We start from the raw sequence: 16,839 nt of genomic DNA, 5'->3' as shown, positions 1-16,839 counted from the left end.
TGCTTTAAATTGCAATCTGAGTTCCTGTCAGGAAGGTTAGGAAGGATATTCAATAAATTAGTGCATGTGGCAGCTGCTATCACCATTCACTTCTCTGTAGACAGCCCAACTCAGTTTGGGAACAACACTGTCCCCTTACTAGCTGTGCAGACAGCCAACAAATTTATATTTACTGGCCTTTTCTGTCTTTAGAAATGCTTAATATTTTTTTTAAGAGTTTAATTATGAAGAATGCCTTATTTCCAGATGGGACATTTCACAGCTTTAGAAGAAACAGCTAGCTGAAGAATTTTTCCAAATTGCATCACAGAACATATCTCTTGGTGTTTCTCTAATCCAGATCATTTTGTATCCTAGAAAGAACAGCTCATCGCTGCATAGGACTGAGTTTCTCCTGCACAGATGGTTTGTCTGTTAAAAAACTGTCCTTCAGAAACCACAGTAGAACATGAGATCTCTTAGGCAGCAGTTCCCAAGTTTGGGTTTCTGACCCTTCCTGAGGTTATAGCAGTCCTGAGGGAGGTTGTGATTATAGCCAAAATTAAATCATTTAGATAGTTCTGGGGCTCTGAGCCAGATTGAAAGGGAACTCATAATCACAAAAGGAGTTACTTAAAATCTGACTGGACTGCATCTTGCTCTTGCACCAGCTTCCATCTTTTGAGACTTTGATGCTTATATACATCAGACTGTCTGTAAGATGCATCTGATACTCACAGCAGGTGAAGACCATCCATTTTACAGACAAGAAACACCAAGACAGGAGGCACAGAGACCAGAAAGACCCCAAAGACTTGAGGGTGAAGCAGAAATCTTGCCTTTCCTCAAGTCAGAGCCACTGAATTACTTCCCAGCACACTCCACAGGGCTGTCACCTCTTGAGGTGAGAGACATTTGTTGGGCATCCTTCCTCAAAGATTTCTTTTCCACCCCAACCCATTTCCATTGGCGGGGGGAGGTATGATTGCTCAGTGACTCCACAGGCTCTCTAGCACTTTGCTGTGATTCATACTCTCAAGGAAAGCAGAATGGATCCAGGTTCTTTGGTAAACAAAGGGATGTGTGGGAGCATTTGTCCCCTTTGAGACTTGCTAAACATCTCATGGGTAGATGGAGTATAGCTGAAAACAAAGACTTAATTCCAGTGCTGTTGCAAAAACTTCTGGCCAGCAGCGTCTGAAAAAAAACAACACAACAGACTGGAGGAATGTAAACATGTCTTTGGCCAGTAAAGAAGTTGTTATATAAATGTTAATCATGAAGAGGATTTCCCATGAGTACAGAGCTTTTGACAAAACTTTGATCCCATGCAAGAGACGAGCCTCAGGAGTCACATGCTCTGCCTTAGAACTGTGCCGACACTTCTCTGAGCCCTAAGAAGCTGCAAGGGCATTTGCTGTAGCACAGGAACAGAAGAAGCTTTGATGATTGACCCTGAAGCTTGCACAGCAAAATGCTGAAGCAACCCTCTGTTTGATTAAAAAGTTCCATTTGTCAGAACATACGAGTATCTAGCTATGACCCCTGGGCCCATACATGTCAAAATACAGGATTTTTTTTTGTCTACTGAGCCTCCAAAACTGTCTCCTATTCCCCACAATCTAGCTGAAACCAACCATAAAGTCCATGCATGTCCTCTGCTCAGCCAGCTACTCTCTTCTCCCCAGGTTTAAATGCCTTGCATTGGTCTGCCCTTACCTCCTGCATCTTTCCAGAGGTCTGTGTTTTTCTTTGCCAGGCCAACAGAATTCAGGCTACACCTGCAGAGTTCACTGTAGCAGCCCACTGAGCAAGGAGGTGGAGTAATGAGATGGATTGCTGAGCTGGAATACCTACAGTGTGTACAGCAACCCAGCTAGTTCATGCATTGTATGGAGTATATGTACCCTTAGGTCTTCTGTGTCTTCCTCCTGACATTTTTTCCATCTTGTCCTTGCTTCCTCTGCCCTTCTCTTCCTTCCCTCCCTCTTCCCTCGTTACCTTCCTCCCAAAACTGTGCGGCCCTCAGTCTTTTTGTGTCCCTAATCCTGATCCACAATCTGCTGCTCTTCTCCTGGGATACACTTTCTTAAGCAGGATGCATCAAAAGCTGCTTTTCCCTTAATGAACAGCAAACAAAATAGCTAATGAAAAATAATGAAATATAAGGCACACACCTGACTTAGCATGGGCTATGGAGTTGTTACACTTTTGCTGTTATGGGAGATTGTTTTCTTTGCTGTTAGCTTTTTGAGCTGTTAGAACCTGACTTTCACACTTTTTTCCTCCACAACCAGGAGAGATTAAACTGACCTTTCCAAAGAGGTGCTGAGATGCTCACATGGGTAACCTAACTGCAGGCTCTCACAAAGATGACAAGAACTGGGGACAACCTTAGGCTTCCTCTGCTGTGGGTAGTGCCATTTACTGATGGCTACATGGACACCATGACCAAAGTGAAGCCTGTCCTCAGACCATCAGGGTGAAAGAACCAGAGGACCAGTTTAATAATGAGCCCTTTGGCATTGCTGATGGCAGAAGCAGACACAGTGACATTCTGCTCCTCCTCCCACTATGGCCACTCCTTCCTCATGTGCTGTTCTTGTGCACACAGCATTTGTGCTACTGGGTGATGGATCTGACCAGGGAACTTAATCTGACCAAAAAATAGCACTGGCCCTCTTTTGCAGGGTTACTTTTTCAGTCAGATCAGAGTTGCCTGATCCAATTTGTGATGTGGCTCCACCGTGTCAGCACAGAGTAAAGGCCATGAGAGGTGGAACAGGCAGGCAAAAATGGGACTTTGGGGATGTGAAAATTGTCCAAGTGGTCTTTGGCAGTCCAGTCAGTGAATATTGAACCATGCTTTGGGACAAAAACCTTCTGTCTGCTGTACCTGTTGAACTCTTACTGCATGTGGTTTTCTATAAATAATGTCTTTTGAAACTATTGCAAGGCTATTTTAAAAGAGAAATCCAGTTACTGAATTTCCACTGTGATTTATCTTCCAGCCCTCCTCCCTTCCCAGCCCCCTGTGGCTGATCCTCTCATTTATGTATTTAACAAGTGTTAAACAGAATACTCCACTGCTTTTCTCTCTGTTCTGAAATAAAATAGTGAGAATTCAGCCTTTCAAAATGACTTAGCAAGGCAACAGGACTTCTGCTCAGGAAGAAAGACAGCGATCTTAATTTGAGGCTTGAGAGAGTTTCAAACAGTGAGAAAGAGTTGAAGCATTTGAAAAGAAAAGAATTCTTAAGGGACTTTTTTAATTGAAGGAGCTTTTTATTTATTGAAATTTCTGCTCATATCCAAGGGTCTGTATGAGAGCTCTATATTGGCATTGGAGAGAGTTTGTAGCTACAAGGTACATTTACACCTTGACTTAGTTAAGATATTAATGTCAAAAATAGCATTTTTATCCCAAACAATAAAATGTGAGTTACAGTTCTGAAGGTGACAGAATTGGAAGCATATTTACTTGCAGTAAAAAAACTGACTTTGAAGGAGAAAATAGTGGTTTGTCGATAATGTTGATTCTGAAATAAAGAAACTCAACAGTGTCAGAGGGCCAGATTTCCCAGAGAGTTCTGGGAGTGCCATCGATACCCACGGAGCAGGCAAGAAATTACACATCCTTGATCTACAGCTTCTAGCCATGTTACCTTTTCTTCTAGTGATGTAATAACAAGCTCCAAAAGGGAGTCAAAGCCTCAGCTATATTTATTATTGACTCACAAGCTTTTGTCACAGGCAAAGATGATTTCCTGATGTCTTTGACGCCCAGGAAAGAAGGATGACTGAGAAAGCTATAAATGTCAAAGTCCTGGTTTAGACATGATGTAGTGAAGGAGAGAAAATGTTGACAACGTAGCATTTACATGGTCAAAGTACTACAGCTGTAATAACAGCCCCAATACCCTCGTAAAGCCAGGGAGTAAACACTATTATCTCCATACAGAAGCTTGCCAAAGGTGATACATCCTGGAATTTATTTTAAGTAAGATTGAACCCTTCATTTCCTCTCTAGAAACTAATAAGTAGTTGCAAAGCAAGCCTGTAGCAGATATAAGAGTAGATCCCGAGGACACCACCTCCCAACCATCAAAATGTCCTGTATAGGAGGTACCTGGAAGCCACATTAGAGCTGGGGTTTATTGTGCTGTTGCTGCAGAGTGGACCAGTTGTCTGGAATTTGGCTCCTGCAGATTGTCCTTCATTTGGCCTGTCCCTGAAAAGAAGTAATCCTTGTTTCCACTTGTGATGAAAAACCACAAGTTAAAACAAGCAGGTTTTTTCTTGGATGCTAACCAGCTATTATTATACAATTTGTTATCAGATCAAAGCAAACATGACCTTAGCCCTTCAACAGTGCATCATAGCATCATACCTTTCACATGGAAAGGAGGAAGGGGGAGGAGAATCTCTATCCTGCTTTGCTCTCCAGATGTGATTGCAGGTATTTTAAAACATAATTATGGAACAAGTTAAGCGCTTTGGCTTTCAGACTGATTGAGTGTCTTGCCTCCTCAGTCTGTTTCTGGGTGTTGTAAATATTGCTGTACATGTAGCAGGAAAGCAACTGAGCCACAGACTTGCTGGCTAATGACTTAAAAATGTGAGGACAGATAGAAGCCAAACCTATTTCTGAAGTCACTCACTCAGCAAATCAGTACAAATCTATGCAGCCTTTATACCTTAGCAATAGTCCTCACTGCATAGAGGTGATTTTACCTGGAAGGGATCCTGTTGTGACAAGTGTCCTTCCCTCAACCTACCCCTTTCTGTGAGTTACAAGAAGTGGACAGAGCAGAGCCCGAACTTGCCACCTGTAAGAAGCCTTTGCCAAGAACAGAGGGTACTTGGCCAAGCTGTTAGTTCTGCAGTTGACATTCCTAGTTCTTTGCATTTTACATTAAAGCCCAGCTTCTGGAATTCAGTGGTTCCGTGAGAAATTTGGCTTTAGTTTATTTCTTTGGAAGGTTTCTAGTGTTCAGATTTGCAAAAAAAAAAAAAAAGTCTTATGAATTCAGGGCTCAGAAGTTAGAAGGCAGGGAACCCCTCTCCGCAGTTGCTACCTATAGGAAATATAGAGAATTTTAAGCAAATTTCATGGTAATGAAAGCTGAGTAATAATGGTTTGATATCTGGGCTGCTGATTGTGCCTCTTTCAATGTCCTTTGCATAGTCCCACAGACTCATCCACAACTGGTTGTAGACCAAGTGCACAGTTTGTGCTGTGTAACAGCAGTACAGCAGATTTCCTGGTACCTGCTTACATCTCAAGAATTATGTCAGGTAGACACTGCTTACACCCCCACACCTAGTTGTTTTCCTGCTGAGAAGGGCAACAAAGCTGGCGAAGGGTCTAGAGCACAAGGAGCAGCTGAGGAAACTGGGGTTGTTCAGCCTGGAGAAAAGGAGGCTGAGGGGAGACCTTAATCACCCTCTGCAACTGCCTGAGAGGAGGTTGGAGCAAAGGGGGGTTGGTCTCTTCTCCCAAGTAACAGGCAACAGGACAAGAGGAAATGGCCTCAAGTTGCACCAGGGGAGGTTTAGATTGGATATTAGAAGAAACTTCTTCACCAAAAGGATTATGAAACACTGGAACTGGCTGCCCAGGGAGGTGGCTGTATCATCATCCCTGGAAGTGTTTAAAAGACACGTAGATGTGGTCCTTAGGAACATGGTTTAACAGTGGGCTTGGTAGAGTTAGGTTACGCTTGAAGTCAATGATCTTAAAGTTCTTTTCTGAGCAGAATGGTTCTGTGTGATTCTGTGTGAAAGAAAGAGCTTTAGGCCAACATGGACGATGGCTTTTCCCCCCCTTTCCTCAGTACCACATTTTCATCAGCACTAGGAGTGAGGTGGGTACAGAGCTCTGCTGTGCTTCAAATGGCTTCAGCTCAGCCTCACTTGGGCTCTGAAGGTGATCCCTTTGCCACATGCTGCTCACACTTTTCATGATAACGTCAGCAATTACAGAACACGTTACAGGCATTAACTAATTTACCCCTCACAACACCCCTCTGAGGGTCTGCAAATGTGTTTTATTATTCTTCCTTTGCCAATGGGGAAAGCAAGACATGCAGATTAAATGCAATATTCCATCCTCTGTTTCCGTTCTTGGAAAAGTGCCAAATTTATTAAATTCTGCATGAAGGTGGGGGAGGAAAGTCAGGATGTAGGGGCAAGTCTAGGCCAAACTCCTACCATTCCTTGGAGCCTTGTTGAAAGCCACTCTGCCACAAGCTCTAGGGGTCAGGTCCTGTGAGGTCCTGTGGGGAATGACAAAAGGAGGTAAGAGAGACTTTTGACATGGTATAAATTTTCCATCAGCCTCAGCTGAAGGTTGCAGTTTGTCACTGCAGAGACAGGAGGCAACCATTAAGTGACAGAGAGTTTATAAGGCGCCTGTATTTACAGAGGCAGCAAGGTGGCCATAAGAAGTGACAGGGCTTCTTGCAAAGTTCACTGAATTGAACTTTGAGAGGAGGAGTTGCTGGTAAAGGGCTGGGGAACAAACACTGTGAACAGCAGGATGGTGGAAGGTTTGCTGTGACACCAGGGAGCTCTCCCTGCTCTCGCTGCAGCTGAACTCTTCCTGGCTCACAGAGGGAAAGACCAATCCATTAGGAAAGAGAAAATTACACTGATTAAATCAAACAGAATTTGGAATGCATCTGTAAAGACTAACTGGCAGTGAACATGATATGTAATTTAAGTACAGGGGACCCAAACAGAGCCTCTTGCTATATATCCTAGTGGATATATCCTAGTGGGTGAATATCATAGTCATATACAGGGATGTTGCCCTCACTCTTAGGACAAGGCATTCCTTGTGGGAGCTGGGTAGGATTCCTTGAGAGAATTATGAATTCTGTGTAAGACAAAGCAACTCCTGTGCTTAAAAATCATCAGAATGAGTCTCCAAAACAGCTGGTATCTGGCAAAAATCTGTACTCAAACTGGTGCCACAAACTGGTCTTCATCCAGTGATCTGTCTCAGTAATGACTCCAGTTTTCAGAAAAGGAAGGAGATGCCTCTGTCCATCATGTGTTTAAGACACAGTTCACCTACCACTGTCATTCCAGAAGAGCAGAGAGAAATATGCGGTTCTGCTGAACTCTAAGACATTCTGTAATTTTGTTTGGGGTTTAGAAAACAAGGTGATAAGTGCCTTCCAAATGTCACAGATAAGACGGATAGGTATTCCCTCCTTCACCTACCATTTTTTTTTAAGTCTCTCTGTCTGTTTATTATCTCTTCTTGTTTCTTGTGGACTTGAGAGCTAAGGCGTGCTGGGTATACAGCACTGACAGCCCCACAGCCAGGATCCCTGACTTCTCAGCACTACCAAAACTGTACTGGTAACAGTGCCAAGCTCTGCTTGGAACACATGCAAAGAAAATCCAATCATCATTCCTGTGTTGTTGTGCCTTCACTTCCTATATCCAGGGGAATCACTAGTCAAGATGGTCTGTCCTGAGAGAGAGATTTCTTCTTCTCTTTATTTTCTGAGCGAGTCCCTCTGATCACTATGGACATAAAATGTAAAATTCCCACTGAAGCAGTGAAATTTTTTATTATGAGGGTGGTGAGACACTCCCTGGAAGTGTTCAAGGCCAGGTTGGGTGGTGCTTGGAGCAACCTGGTCTAGTGGGAGGTGTCCCAGGCCATGCACGGGGGTAGGAACTAAATGAACTTAAAGGTCCCTTCCAACCCAAACCATTCTGTGATTCTGTGGTTCTATGACAGAAATATATTCATAGAGCAGCTCAGTAAGGTTCTTTACAAGCCTTTTTTTGCAAGGTGAGGCCTTGCACACATGTAGATCAAGCTTGTCAGGCTGCATTCACTTTTTCAGCTCCCCCAGAATCTCTTCCTTAGGCTACGCTTTTTTCCTCATCTATTTACACTTACCCCAGCTAGGGCCCCACCACCCTCTGGGACCTCCTCACCTACCTTCTTCTGTCCTTGGCCAAGCCAGACAGGCCAGCCAGTCGTGTTAACCAGAGGATCAAGCTTGACTGCTCCTCAAGACTGTGAGGCTGGTTTCTGTTCATCCCTCTGCTCCTGGGCAGAACAGCACTGCTGTTTCAGCAGCTTACCAGAGTGATAATGCTGTTGGGAGTCCTTTGTTCTTTGTCCCCCTCTAGTTCTTTACCTGTAAATATGTCAATATTTGTTGCTGTCTCTTTCCTTCCTTTCAGCCACTGGTCACTTTTTCTTCTCCCTTTCTTCAGCCCTCATTACTTTCTGAGGGAGGACTTTGAAGTTGCTTCTGAGTTGGACCGAGTTTTAGTCCCTAAAACAGAAAGACAAAAGGGAAAATGGCCAAACCATTCAATGAAGAGCCATCTCCTTTTGTTTGTTCCACACCTGGTTTCTCCTAGCTTCACCTGATGGTCCCAACCTCTTGCAGTGGAAGAAACAGTGCAGAGTGGCCTAAGGAGTTTGTCACGCAGGAACTGTAGGAAGGCTTTGAAGAGGTCTCAGCCCTTGTGTGATTTGGGCTGGACGTTCAGTGTGGAACAGTTCTCTTGCTGAGAGCACAATATGAACTTTTTGTAGGATGCAGGAAGGGTGATAAAGACAACACTCAAATAAAAGCCAGAGATGGGTGTGACATTAAGACACTGTCTTTGTTTCTACACTCCATTCTCAATTTTGTCCTTCTTCTCTCCTCCACCTCTTCCCCCACCAAGGCCAGAATGTCTGCCCAGGGCAATAGGACACTGCTGCTGTGCTGCCACAGATGGAACATTTGAGTTCTAGTGATAGTGGAGTTTCAAACCCTTTACACAAGTCTGTACCAGATGCTTTCTCTGCAGATTTACACATACAGCTCTTAAACCAAGCTACAGTCTCTTCACATCCCTTACACATGTATGTGTACCCTCTTTTTCTGAGTCAGATTTACCAGCATGTTCTTGCTAACTTGTGCTGTTTTTATCACACTGGGCATCCCAGTAGGTTTGTGGCTGCTGTGCAGCACTAGAATAGGGCAGCCAACATGCACCGGGGCAGCTGTGCAGCTGAGAGAAAGACAACTTACTTTTCTAGGTTTACTTTATGCTGTTATTGTACATGGAGTGCTCAGTATGTAATAGCTACATATTTGTAACGGGCCAGTCTTACACCATTCAAACAGCTGTTTAAACAAAAGCCCCCTCAACCCAAAACCACTTGATTCTGGCTGCTGCTACGTTTGATATCCACCTTTAGTCACTGCTGGAAACCTATTGCTTTTACAGTGGCTGCTAATGACTGATGGGGTGCCCAAGATGAGCTGTTCCCTGGGTCACATAACCCCCACACTGCTACTGATCTTGTTAACATGAGATGTTGGCAAGTGGAGTTGAATAGCTGCCTTGAGGTCTCCAAGATGCAGCTTTTCACAGATGCTAATGCTGAGCTTTCAAAAAACCCACAGGTACAGGAAAGGCAGATCATGTTCTGCAAATCATATGCTGGGATCTCGCCAAGTACAAAAGAAATTAAACAAAAGCCACAGCCAGGCCTTCGAAAGTAAAACTGTGTGAAATATTTGCTTCTGTTAAACATACTCCAACCACTTATTTTGTGTGTGTGTGTCAATCTTCCTGCAAAATCATTTGCCTCTATGGCCTTTTATCCCCAGCTTTGGACACAAAATGCAAACTCTGGATGGCTGCCAAAGTGGTGAGGTAGTTTCTCTTAGGTCGCCTAAATAAGACATCTGAGCATTATTGGTTGAATTTTGTCACACAGTGAGAGGAACATAAGATTTTTCTGTTTCCCTAATGGTACAGCCTCATGTGATACTTCAAGCAAACTGTGTTTTCATTGCTTTTCTCAGAAGGGGCTGCCTTATGAGCTAGCCAGAAAAGTAAATTCAAGCCAGTTATCTCACACAGCTTGCAATAGTATTAAGAATCTGGTTCCCTTGTGGCTAAGATTTTCCAAAGATACTGATGATATGAATGCACTAACATCCAAGTGGTCATCTTGAAATATCTCAGAAAGCCTGTCTTTGGAAAAGCTGTGCTTCTCAGCTGTGAAACTGAGTCCCTTTCAGTTGTCAGAATGTAAATGGGTAGTACCAAAAATCATAGACACTGAGGAAAATCTTGGCGAAGTTAATCTTTGTCCTTATAGTTACAATGTATATATATTTAAAAGACCCTGTAAGCTTGTTTGTATTACTAGAATCCACCTGCATTCATCCTGCACCCTCCTCAGACCTGTCTTATTTAGATATGAATTTAAGCAAGCAAATAAGAACCCATTTACTATAGAATATGGGCTTACTTCAGCAGAATTATCAGTGCTGGCTTTAGTCTAGTTTCTGAGGTAGACATGAGTAGTATCTTCCCTGTCCCATTAACTTCCTAGCTCTTTGCTAATTTGAACAGGAAACATTTAGTGCTAGTGAATAATAAGTATTTCCTATATGCAAATTCGCTTATTTGCTGCCCCTACCTTCTTGTTAAGGGAAGGGGTCATTTATTTTCCTTAAAGCTTTCCCTGGGAGCTATTCAAATTAACAAGATGCTAAATGCTTGACTGAGGAGGGTCTTTAATTTCCTTAACTGGTACAGCTTGAAAATCTACTTTTATTTATTCTGTGCTTGGAAACTACTGGGACAGAGACATGTATTTGCTATGTAAAATACATTGTTAGCTTCTCAACATGTGTCATCATGCTGGGTCAGAGTGAAGAAGGTTAATGATATGTTTAAAGTGAATTTTCACATGGCATTTCTTTAGCATTGTAATGGATGAACCACAAAGCCAGAGCATGTTTATACAGGGTATCTAATCAGCTGTTTCCATCCTATATAATGCATAGAGGCTGTTATTGAGATGTTCTTGCACCACTTGGTCAAGATTATGCTCTTTATAAATACTCTTTTAAAGGCAAATTTGAAATTAACTTATAAGGTTGTATTGCTGGAATAATGAGCAGTGCAGCTGACATCTCTCTGAGTTTGCTTTAATTTATGGTCAAGGCCAGACTGGCTTTACTGGCTCTTAGGACTGAGGTTCTTAGAGGAGGCACACCCGTGTCACCCCTGTCAGTCCACAAATCAGAGGAGCCCAAGGGGTCTGAGTCTCTCACATATAATAAAGACAGTATTTCTGGCTAGCTTCCCTGCTCCAAAACATCCAGACCAAGGCATTATGTAATGGTGACTTTTGTCTCCCTGTATTTCTTTGCAGAACTCCTTGAGCAATGGAATTTCTTGAGAAGGTTAAAAAGAAGGCAAACCCAGATGTGGGCTGTTCCTGCTCGAGTTGTCAGAAGTGAAAAGAGCTTTTTTTTTTTTTGTAGCTTCCTGTGCTGCAGTGAGAAAAGCATTGATACTAAGTTATTGGAACACCACGAAGTTGTCCCCAAATGGAGCAGTGGGTATGTTCACATGGACTTTTTGCAAGTAAATAAAGATGTCACCACGTTCACACAGCGAGGCCTGAAAGGAACATGCCAAGATCAAGTAACAGCTGTACCCGCTGGAGCTGGAATGGAAACAATCTGATCCACTTCGTTTGCTACTTAACAAACAAGAAGCTTGATTGATAAAAATGCTCTTAAGCCTTTCTAGTTCTGTGGTAGATACAAGATCTCTCCAAAGTGGCTTTACGGGAGCGAGTGGTACTGGCGGAACATGGCGAGTGTTTGACTTTCTCTAGGCAGTGCGTTTGGAGTCTGCTGAACAGATCATAGAATTATGGAATGGTTTGGCTTGGAAGGGACCTTTAAAGGTCATCTAGTACACACCCCCACACATCCTCCCCCCCCCCGCCCGCCCCCGGCTTGAGCAGGAGCATCTTCAACTAGATCAGGTTTCTTAGAGCCCTGTTCAAGCTGCTTTTGAATGTTACCAGGGATGAGGCATCTACCCACCTCTCTGGGCAACCAGTGTTTCATCACCTACATCATGTAAGATTTCTTCCTAATATCTACTCTAAATCTACACTCTCTCAGTTTAAAACCATTAGCCCCTGTCCTGTTGCAACAGGCCCTACCGAAAAGTCTGTCATCGTCTTTCCTTATAAGCCTAAAGGTCACAATAAGTCTCCCTGGAGCATTCTCTTCTCCAGGCTTAACAACCCCAACGCTCTCAGCCTCTCTTCACAGGCTCCAGCCCTCAGAAAATTTTTGTGCTTCCTCTGGACTCACTCCAACAGGTCCATGTCTTTCTTGCACCGAGGACTCCAGGGCTGGCCACTGTACTCAAGGTGGGGTCTCACCAGGGTGGAGTACAGACATAAGGACCACCACTACAAGCCAAACACATAGTTGAAAAAATCCCAGGGAAGTTATATTGCAGTTTTATTTCCATCCAGCATTTAGAGGCAGAAGCTGCCATTTTCAGTGAACTTGTCACTACCAGGGATGAGAATGATACAGGGCAAGTCTCTGACCCCATTTCTGTTGCTGTAAAGCTAAAGCAATTCTGATTGTGGGGATATTTTTCCATGAGTGAGCACTTTTAAGCATTTAAGTGTTTATTTAGTCCCTTCAGTAGAATCACTGATGTCAACAGCAGCCAAGCATGTCCCCAGCTGGCCAGTTATTAGATAAAGAAGGCAAGATTGCACTTTAAGGGGAATTTGACACACTGCACCACTGATCTCACAGTGATGCAGTGTAGAAAGATAAACCGATATGGTTTTAACAATCTAAGAATCAGGTATCTGAGACAGAGATTGTTTCACGTGTGTATGTTTAGAAGCATCACAATCTATTTTTCTGATTGTTGTTTACCTTTGAAAAATCAAGAAATCAGCTTTCTCCTTCATTTCAGCTGAGAATTTTTCTGCAGTTTCCTCTAAATAAATATAAGGCATGGGATCTTGAACAGATATCACAGAATCACAGGGTGGTTTGGGTTGGAAGGGACCTCTGAAGATCACCTAGTCCAACCCCCCTGCCAGAGCAGGATCACCCAGAGCACATCACACAGGAACGTGTCCAGGCAGGTTTTGAATGTCTCCAGAGAAGGAGACTCCACAACCTCTCTGGGCCTCCTGTTCCAGTGCTCTGTCACTCTCACAGTAAAGAAGTTTTTCCTTATATTTAGCTTGAACCTCCTGTGCTCCTCTTTATGCCCATTGCCCCTTTCCCTGTCACTGGACACTGCATAAAAGAGACTGTCCTCCTGACACCAGCCCTATTTATAAGCATTGATGAGATCCCCACTCAGACTCCTCCTCTCCAGCCTAAACAGTCCCAGCTCTCTCAGCCTTTCCTCATAGGGCAGATGCTCCATTCCCCTAATCATCTTTGTGGCCTTTCAAGGTTTTGTGATTTTCTTCAGTGTATGTACCAGAAATTTGAGTTAATGTGTAGCCACCACAGAAACAAATGAAACTTATGTCCTTTAAACAGTGGACAAAATACTTTGTCCTGTTTAGACTCATTATTTGGTTGCTTTATATGAGACTTGCGCAAGTTCTCACATCTCTTTTCCAGGATAAAAGTAAACCAGACAAACTTTATATACCTTCTGCAGTCATCATAAAGAAGCAAAGATCAACATCAGGCTTAAAAATATCCAGGTGACCTAGATTATCAGCTGAGAAACCTGCTGCTAGGCAATCAAATTTGAAAATTCTGGCAATTTCTTGCTGCAAATAACCCAGCCACGATAGTCAGAGCACTCAATATTTTTTAACATTAGAACTGGATACACACAACAAGTCAGTGTGTGCCTTAGGAAAACTGGACAACTGGAATCCACCAGCTTAAAAGGAGGATTGCATTACCCACAAAGGGGAAGAACCTGGTCAAGTCAACGGTTTCATTTGTATCTCACAGCAAATTAGATTCCCTCAAAATCTCCTCAGGGGAGCGTGGCATCATGAAGCCTTTCATGAGGGGCCCCAGACTGGGCTCTGCTTCAAACTCCTTCAGAAGAACAGAACAAACATCCTCCTTCCCCTGAGCCGGATGTTTTCTGAAGGTGGAACAAGGTATCCACTGTAACTCAAAGGGAGGAAGGATCACATAACACCAGGCATAAATGTGGAGTTACCAGTTTTCAGTGGCTTTTTTATTATTATTACTTTTTTTAAGCAGGAAGCTTTTCAACATCCTTGTTAGGGCGATGAAGTTCTTTGGGTTTCCTCTGCTTTGGATCTACTGACATTCAAATCTCAGGCTCTCAGAGTCATTATGTGCCAAGCATCTCAGTGGAGAGAGTGGCTGGTAGAACATTTCACTCTTGTAACAGCCTTATGACAAGTACAGAAATGGTGTATGCAGAAAAAAAAAAAAAAAAATAGGAAGCATTTGATGTATTTTTAGGTTCTCTTTTAAAACAATTTATTGGCTGGAAAGCAAGGGAGAGGAGAGCAAGTTCCCTGAACACTGCCACTAACTTCTCTATAGGCTTCAGCTTCGGAACCTGGTGCTGACCTGGTACACCTAAACATCTTGAGAGTTGCCAGCAGTTGAGATCAGGGTTGAAGCCCATTTCCTATGGCACCACGCAGGCAGTGATTCCTGCTGTTTCCTTCCCTTAACTCAATGCCCTCTTGCTAGGCAACAGATGAAAAGTTGTACGAACTTCTTCAAACTTTGCTCACTCTCCAGAATTAAACAGGTTTATATTCCTGCAGTAGAATTCTCCAGGATGATGGAACAAACCATGGAAAGGACCTTTTTCTCTAGCAAAAAGCCTAAGTTACAAGTAGGAGCCTCTGTGACATTCAGTCACTTTTAAAATAGCTCACATTCCTCTTGACTTTTCTGTCATTGCTTTAATGGCTTAGCATGTTTTGCCTGCATATGCGAAAATACTTAGATGAAGATGTTGTTTTAGGCACTCTGGAAATTTTTTTTTTTTTGATTCATGCCCAAGAGAGGAAAGGGCCTGATCAGCTCAAGGGCTTAGGCAAAAAGAATTTGAAGTTTTTGACCTCCTGGTGACTCACTTCTAGACTGTAAGTTGTAATGATTTCAAGACTGTGTTTTTCAGCACACGGAACAATGTTTCACACTTGCAGCCCCATTTCCCTACATGGGAATGTCTGTCACAAACCTCACACTGCCTGGCATTTTCCAAGAGTTTGTGTGCATTTCCAAGCTAACAGACTAAAAAATGAATGGTGGGGAGATGACCTGCCTCTTTAACTGCAGAGGGTATGCCTCAAGGACAGAAGAATGTTGTTCTATAGTCCTTTGTAATGGATTTATTATAATGGTAGTGACACTTGTTTTCTCTTTTACGCTATCAGTTTGCCCCTCTCATAAACTCGAGTTGACAGAATAATGTGTCTTTTTGGACTTTATTAAAAACAAGAACTGCATAAACAGCAGCAACGGAAGCTTTAACATCTCTTCATCCTACATATTCCAGTCTTTATCTGGAGGGACAACCTTTGAGGGAGATAATATAATTTCATTAATACACTGGTTGAATACTGGCTTCTGTGTGGAGATGCTAGTGTGTCCTGGAACAATGCAAATGGTACCTATCTGCTAAGAATAAGACATAATTCTCTTTGTGGAAGCTGAAAAAGATAATTATACTTTTTAATTAAATGTCTGCTTAGCACTGTCAGTTACATTCTCAGAGCTAAGCACTTATCTCTCAAGCTATGATGAGTATCATAACCTGACAAGGTCTTTCTAGACCTGGAACATAACTTAGCATAGCATAACATAACTGAAGCAAATATAAACCTTTCCATTGACTTTAGTGGGTGTTAGACTAGAACAAAATTGTGAAGTTAAGCACTTTGACTTTGGAAGTGTAAGGTGGTGGAGCAGTAAATGGGTGAAAGTAAAGATGGGTGGAAGAATAATCAATAATAATGGAGATCATTAGCGGTCATTTAAAAGCTTGAGTAACTTTTCCAGATGACGATGATCCAGGTTCCTACACGTGCCCAAGACACAGGCTGCAGCAACAAAATGAAGCTACAAGAAAATGAGAAGCGATGTCCTGAACCAAATTACAGCAGTTTCCCAAGCAGTCCCAATCATTAGCTTGAAGTACTCTGCAGAACTGGTATGAAGAGAACAGACCAAGAAGCACTGATAAAGAACAGACTCTTGGCTCAGCCGGCTGCAGAAGATAATCACAAGCTTTCTGGAAGCCAATTTAAGTGCCATGCTAGAGAACAGTCCAATTTCTCTGTTAAGCCCTTTGCCAGGAAATAAACTATTTCATTCAAGAAGTTATTGCATTAAGCAGAAATTACTAAGGCTGAGATTCTGAGATCCAGCTCAGTGCTGAATGTCACTTCACTTGACAACCAGAGCTTAAAATATAAGAAAGGCATTCAAAAAGTGAGCTTTTAATTCAGTTATATTTTTAGCCAGGCCTCCTGCTTACCTCTAGATATCTTGTTTCTTATCAGAATGAGTTAAAGCTTCATGGAGCATAAGATGGAGGGAAGCTGAGCTGCTGTGGTGCATGAGTTACTTTACAGGGCAGGATCAAATGAGTGAGAAATCAGTGATGCTGGATGGGAAACAGGATTCCCTTCTCTGTGCAGAGCAACGCCAGGTGTGGTAGCAAGCAGAATCAATTGAAAAATACAAAATACCAAATGTATTCACAAATACTTTAATGAGTTTGTTTTACTCTGGCTTCTGCAATCAGAATTATTTGCAAATAGTTGGATGACAACCAGATTCCCCCCCCCCCCCCCCCAGAAGAATGCCATTTCATTGTTCTGCTTTAAAAATTTCCGTCATTCAATTATGGAGCTGAAACAATGTCTTGGACAAAAATGGCATGTTCACTGCAAAGCAAAGAAAAAACAAACACAAGCCCAGTGGTTTTTTCCATTAAAATAGCTGTCTTTCTCCAGCTGGCTATCCCAGTGTAAATCCTAATGGAAGCAAGGCACAGTGGTTT

The 16,839-nt window shown here is 42.7% G+C and overlaps 1 long non-coding RNA gene across 4 annotated transcripts in view; it reads right to left on the bottom strand.

Annotated features, from left to right (window-relative positions):
* Nucleotides 1-729: 729 nt before the first annotated feature.
* Nucleotides 730-16,839, bottom strand: part of LOC127385391 (uncharacterized) — a 46,301-nt gene continuing 30,191 nt past the window's right edge. For 2 of the 4 annotated variants that reach the window (XR_007889663.1, XR_007889664.1), the window contains exons 2-4: nucleotides 8,148-8,288; nucleotides 6,193-6,257; nucleotides 3,685-4,210 (exon numbers count right to left, since the gene is read on the bottom strand). This is a non-coding gene — a long non-coding RNA (uncharacterized LOC127385391). Of the gene's footprint in view, nucleotides 1,177-3,684; nucleotides 4,211-6,192; nucleotides 6,258-8,147; nucleotides 8,289-16,311; nucleotides 16,560-16,839 lie in introns of those variants that run through there. The other 2 variants (XR_007889666.1, XR_007889665.1) reach the window with 2 other exon arrangements.

Source organism: Apus apus, chromosome 1 (genome assembly GCF_020740795.1).
Source record: "Apus apus isolate bApuApu2 chromosome 1, bApuApu2.pri.cur, whole genome shotgun sequence".
NCBI classification, from domain to species: domain Eukaryota; kingdom Metazoa; phylum Chordata; class Aves; order Apodiformes; family Apodidae; genus Apus; species Apus apus.
The sequence above is the reverse complement of the archived record's forward strand: the minus strand, read 5'-3'. Positions and strand labels throughout refer to the sequence as shown.